This window comes from Rhagoletis pomonella, unplaced genomic scaffold (assembly GCF_013731165.1).
Source record: "Rhagoletis pomonella isolate Grant_MI unplaced genomic scaffold, Rhpom_1.0 Rhpom_scaffold_00002, whole genome shotgun sequence".
Lineage (NCBI taxonomy): Eukaryota > Metazoa > Arthropoda > Insecta > Diptera > Tephritidae > Rhagoletis > Rhagoletis pomonella.
In genome coordinates this window covers 25781458-25787519 of record NW_023458556.1, presented here as the reverse complement: position 1 = coordinate 25787519, position 6062 = coordinate 25781458, and positions in this window count along the sequence as shown.

Below are 6062 nucleotides of genomic sequence, written 5' to 3'. Positions count from 1 at the left end.
TCGGCCAAAATCGCTTAGGCGGTTACAGCGCCAAAAAAGAAGAAGAATATGTCAATCCTGATTTTTTTTTCAAAAACTGCCACTTAAAGAAAATTTTGTATGTAAAAAATTCAGCAGAAGTCAAGTTCGTGCTTTAAGTCTTTTGTATAACTAAATTCAAGCTGCCACCTACACTTTAATGAGCATAATGTCTATACATTTTTTACAAAAACATTTTTTTAATGCACTTTATATAATAAATTACGAAAATCAAGCACAAGAACCTTATTAGGGCTATGATGAGTGCAATTATTTCAATGCGCAATTGCAAAACACAGTGGAATGTAATTTCAACACAAACATTCGTAGCTGAGCTATAAAAAGCAACGTGACAACTATACTCAGTGAACAAAAAGTACAAAAGTTACACCGTAAAGGGTAAGATTTATAGTAGCTTGCCGTCATCTGTAGCTGACTTACCCCCCCTTACAACCCAAATAGGCAGACAGGCAGGCAGGCAGGCAGGCTGGAAAGCAGGCAGCTGACTGATATTTTATCAATTCGTGCAACTACCGGATAATGTATCAAATTAAAAATTACTGACACATCGCACATAGCACACAATATTACACACGTCGATAGCTAAAAGTGTGCGAGCGCTTAGCTAGTATTGCTTTTATTGTTGTTTTCAAAAGTAACGTCAGCAATGCAATCAACACTATTTTAATTGCTTAAGTCAGAGCCTGACATGGAGGCAGGCATGGCGAATAGTATCATGCCGCCGCAGACACCCCCACCAAGTGCTGCTGGTGCGCATGCCTTTATGCCGTCGACGGCAGGCGGAAAGTCTAAAAAGGCGTTCGTCGATGCCTGTCTGCCCGCTACATTTGCAATTTTAATTGAAAACCATTGTAAGGAGATCGTTCAGTTTCGGAACGTGCGCGCTTTTTGCAATTACCCGGGGCGAAAGTTATACATACATACATACGTACTACATACTTGCAATCCCTTGAGCATCGAGCTGCGGTAGAATGTGGCATTTAAAAGGCAAAACACGCATTCGTTGTTAGGGAGGTGCGCAATACTCGTAAATTGCTCTACAATGCATGTTCGATTATCGCGTTCACCAAGAACGTGTTTAATAAGCCAACAACATTTAAAGAATAGTTTGTTCTAGTTGTTTTGCCTTTTCTTTGTTGTAATGTATTCGCACATATGTACATAAGTATGTACATACATATGTGTAGTAGCTGATCAGATTAGAGGCATGCGTTGATTGATTAGCTTCGACAGTTCGACATTTATTCTCAAGTTGGTGACATTTTTGGATGGATTGGACCGCCCCTTGGTAGCTGGGTGGCAGTGATATTGTCGATAAAAAAACAATTATTGTCGGACTGGTTTGTTCACAAACATCCGGCATGAAGTGTTAAATGAAATAACCATAAGTTTGTTGAAATTTATTTTCTCTGATAGCATTGTTTGCTTAATTTCGGATACAAAATAGCAAAATAGCGATGATATTAAATTCTGCAACAAAAAACAATTCCAATTGAAAAATACTCATAATATACTTAAGTTAGTGAAAGATCTGCTTGATGAATAGCATTAAAGTATCATCCTCTCGTAAATAGATAAATACACATAGTCTATTTTTCACTTAGAGAAAATTACTAATATTGCAACATGCCTGGTAAAACGTTCTGCTTAGTCTAGGTTACAAAAAAAAAAAAAAATGTTGCTTTCGAAGTTGACCTCCTTTTAAATGGTCAAATCTGAGACATAGTCAACTAAAAATTGAAAAAAAAAACATGTAATTCATATTTGAGAAATCTGGTTTGAGCCTCTTACTTCTTCTAACAAACTTCTATAATCAAAATATATGTAAGAAATCTGAATAAAATGTTGAAAATTTTGAGCAAGATTTTTTTGAAATTCGTCGAATTTTTTTTAATGTTCTATAATCTTCCACAAATTTAAAAATTTCGACTTTTTTTATGTATATTTAAAAAAAATAAAATAAACGTTTTTATACAAATAAAAGTAGTGAAAACTTGGTAAAATGTTTTTTTCTTATTTACATTCTTGTCACCGTATATACATATGTACTCTCTTGTAACCTTTGACATACTTGGGCGCAATTTTGGGTAGTTTTTACCGACTTGGCATCAGCAAGGTACTCGCATTTTTAAAAAGAGAGGTGCTGGGGTCTGCCCGCTCCGATATTAATAAATAGAAAAATAAATAAAATTGCCCACTAAAAAAATTTGGATATGTTTTTAACCAGTACAATTAACAACAAATGCGCACAAAACAGAGACCGTAACAGTTACAACTTTTGTTAAAAAAATCGCTCTTTAAGAATTATTTTTTTTTTACTTTTATTTAATTATTCCTTAGATAACAGTTTTTCTGATTTTAATTTTATAAATCCAAAATAACAATTATTTTTGATTTTTATCTAAAAAGTCTGTAATTAGCAGTTATTATTGATTTTTATATTGTATGTCTTAGATAACAGTTATTGAAGACTTTTATTTATAAAAGTTATCAAAGCAAATTAGTCACTGACTTTTATTTTTAAAATTATACTTATAAAAGTCATTTCTATAAGTCGTTCTTAACTGCGAAAAATGATAATGAATTTTATATGTATGACTTAAAAAATAACAGTCGGTGACTGATTTTTATTGATGGCTCTTATAAATACAAGTCTTCAATAACTGTTGTCTAAGACATTTAATACTTAAATCAAAACTAACGGATATTTAAAAATTATTTAGTAAAAATAAAAAATAATTGTTATTTTGAATCTAGAAAATAAAAATTAAAAATAATTGTTATTTTTTTTTAATATTGCATAAAAGTTACAAATAAACGTGTATTTATAAATTTGATTCTCGGTGAAAAAAAGAATTCGATTGATATGTATCATTTAAAATTGTAGGACATTTCCTTCATAGTGAATTTTTCAATGACAGCTTACATAAATAACTGTTATGTTCGGTACCTGACATTAAATGTTCAGAAAACACAAACTAAATATTAGCTTTTTATAAAAAATGTTATTTTTTCTGGAACCCAGCTCATTAGCAATTTTATGGCAGTATCTGCCACCCTTACAGTTGCTAGAGGAGATCACTTTCTTTTGAAGCATTTGGCTACTTTTTTGTTATAGTTGGCGACACAAAATTTGTGTTATCCCTTTGCAATAACTCCAAGGCTGTTGTGCGGTTGTGGCATGAAGCGAGGTAAGGCCAAAAAAAAAGTGGAACTTCATGTGTAAGCGTAGGAATGGCAGTACTCTCGTCTATAAGCACCCCTCGATGTCACGAATCAGCAGCGTCCTTTGGAAGTTATGAAACTTTTAAGCTATCAATTTTTCTACTGTATTTTCTCCAGAATTAGTTAATTCAAATTCCTGCCTAGAAAGCAGGGAAAACTCGGCTAAAACATACGTCATTTCATTCATTATAAAGCATTCGAAATTCTCCAAAAAAAAATTTTCAGCCATTTAACTCGTTACCTTCCGGTCGTATTCTTTGGACTGACTTATTTATTAGTTCTACCCATAAAAGACCCTGCATAGTCAACCTCACTTGCCAATTTCTTTCCTGAAACGCTTGGATTTTTCTTTAGTATGGTCAAAACTGTGGTCACCCATCTATTTACTTAAATCGTGATTTCGATCGATAAGCGGTTGGGATCCAACCCATTTAAGAACGCCGGTGACCATTTTTGGTATTTATTTTATAAGTAAAAGCACAAATTAACCCTTAAAATTAGATTTATATTTTTCTTACCATATTATAACCGTTATTTTCATGTTTAATTTTAAAGATCACAAAAGATTTAAATCGGTCATAAAAACTCCGTCTTAATTAAACCGGTTAAAAATGATTGAACAAAATCCAAACAATCGATCATTTTTGATCCAAAAAATCAAAATTAAAAAAAAATTATTTAAAAATAAAAATCTTGATATTGAAAGGTTCTTTTCGGTCCCCGAGGAAAATGTTATTCGACCCATTCTTTATAACTATGATACGCAAACCAAAGCAAATGTGCTTAGGGATATATCACCTTAATTGTCGAAAGCATGTAATTCTGTCTTGGTTCGGAACTCTTGCATGCAAAAAAAAAAATGTTCGAACTACGATGTCTATTAATGTTCATCAAAATATTCCTTTTATTTAGCGGTAACTATTCAAATTTAGCTAAGTATCCATTAGACTACATGCACGTATGTATGTATATGTATGCCAACATATCATAATTTTTTCCAAAACTACTTAGATAGTAAAACGTATCAGAATAACCATAAGCACGGAACGAGGTGTCACTAATGCGTTTCAACAAGTTTTCCAGCTTGTGAACATCTATTACGCTTAACATTTGCCGCTTAACAATTGCACAATGTGACAATCAAAAGGAAAAAAATTAAATACTTATGAATGAAAAATACCACCGCAAATTATGTTAGCAATATTTAGCACTTCTCACTTTTCTGGTAAATCCAATTAGGCAGGAGCAAATGTTTGGCGACGTTGCGAAATACAGCGCGCAAGAAAATTAGTAGGTAATTGCGAGTGACAGCAAGCGGCAACTGCATTGATGCGTAAACGTACCCAAACCAAAGAGTAGTGGTAGCAGTAATGACCGCAGTCGCCACACATAATATTTGAATTTGTATACACAGATAACAACAAACATTTGCACGTTCACTTGGCTAGCCGTTGGCTACAAAAACTGTCATTTTAAATTTCCTGCATCCGCGCCGACGCGCATCCAAATCAATTTGACCGGCATAAAGTGCAACAGCCACCAAGGCAACCGACCGGTAGTGCGATTGGCTGAACGACTTCAAGTAATGTCTAAGAAAAATGTGTGTAAAGTTTTTCTGTAAATGACATAGTAACCGCTTAACACTTTTTGGGTTTGTCAGTTTCGTTTTTCGTCGTTGCATTTTGTTATTTTATATTTTTCTGGTAACCTAATTAAGCAAACAATTTTTGTGTTAACTATTGAAAACTATAGAAAATTGTCTTCTCGCTAAGAGAAATGTACAACATAGAGAATATTATTGTTGTTATACAACTGTTTTAAAACAAAATTTATTACTGCTAGAAGTAAAACAATTGCAGTTGTTTGTGATCTCTTTGACCCCAGCATCTTATATAAATGACGGCCCGGCGACGTGTGAATGGCGCCTAAATGCGCATCTGACTTGTAAGGCGTTCAGTTTTCAAGAGTAAGATTTTAGTGCGATTGTTGCAAAAAAAAACTAGAAATAAATAACAAATATCTATTTATGTATGTACATTAGACTGCATCACCAAAAAAAGTTGCGGTTTTTCCGCCGGGGTTGCAAAATTGATTATATTTTAAGATGTCCACCAAAATATTTCGGAAAAATATTAATGGAGGTGAATGGGAGAATGGTAGTCTCTGAAGCAAAGGTCCAATAAACATCTTCACGGACAGATGGAAGCTGGACGAGAGAGTTGGAGGAGGTGTCCACTGTCAGGAACTTTCATTAGATCTTATATTCAGACTGCCGGATCTTTCAAGCGTCTTTCAGCAGAAGTGGTCGCTCCAAAAGAGGCAGCCGATTGGCTATGCACCAATGTTTTGCCGACTAGCAAGGTAAATATCTACTCTGATAGCCAAACGACAACAGGGCGCTGGGGTCGCTGATGGAACAATCGAAAATGGTCGTGGAATGCCTGACCTCTCTCTCAACCGTCTCGGAATACTTCCAAGTCAAGCTGATGAATTGGCTAGGCAGGGCACCCTTCAGGCCATCAACTCGGACGAGGAAGGCATAGGAGTTCCGTTGGCAACATGCGGCCTGCTCCTGGACAGATGAGCTCATAGTCGGCTCAGCGATCACTAGGCAAAAAACATGCACATTTGCAAGATTTTTCTGGCCGGTTTTTGACCGCAGGCGGTCAAGGAAGCTTCTGCAGCTAACTAACTTGATTCTTACAGGTCTACTTACCGGTCATTGTCCTTTAGGAACCCACGCGGTACGACTTAATATTGTCTCGGATTCCCACTACCGCAGCAGTTTTAAAGACGAG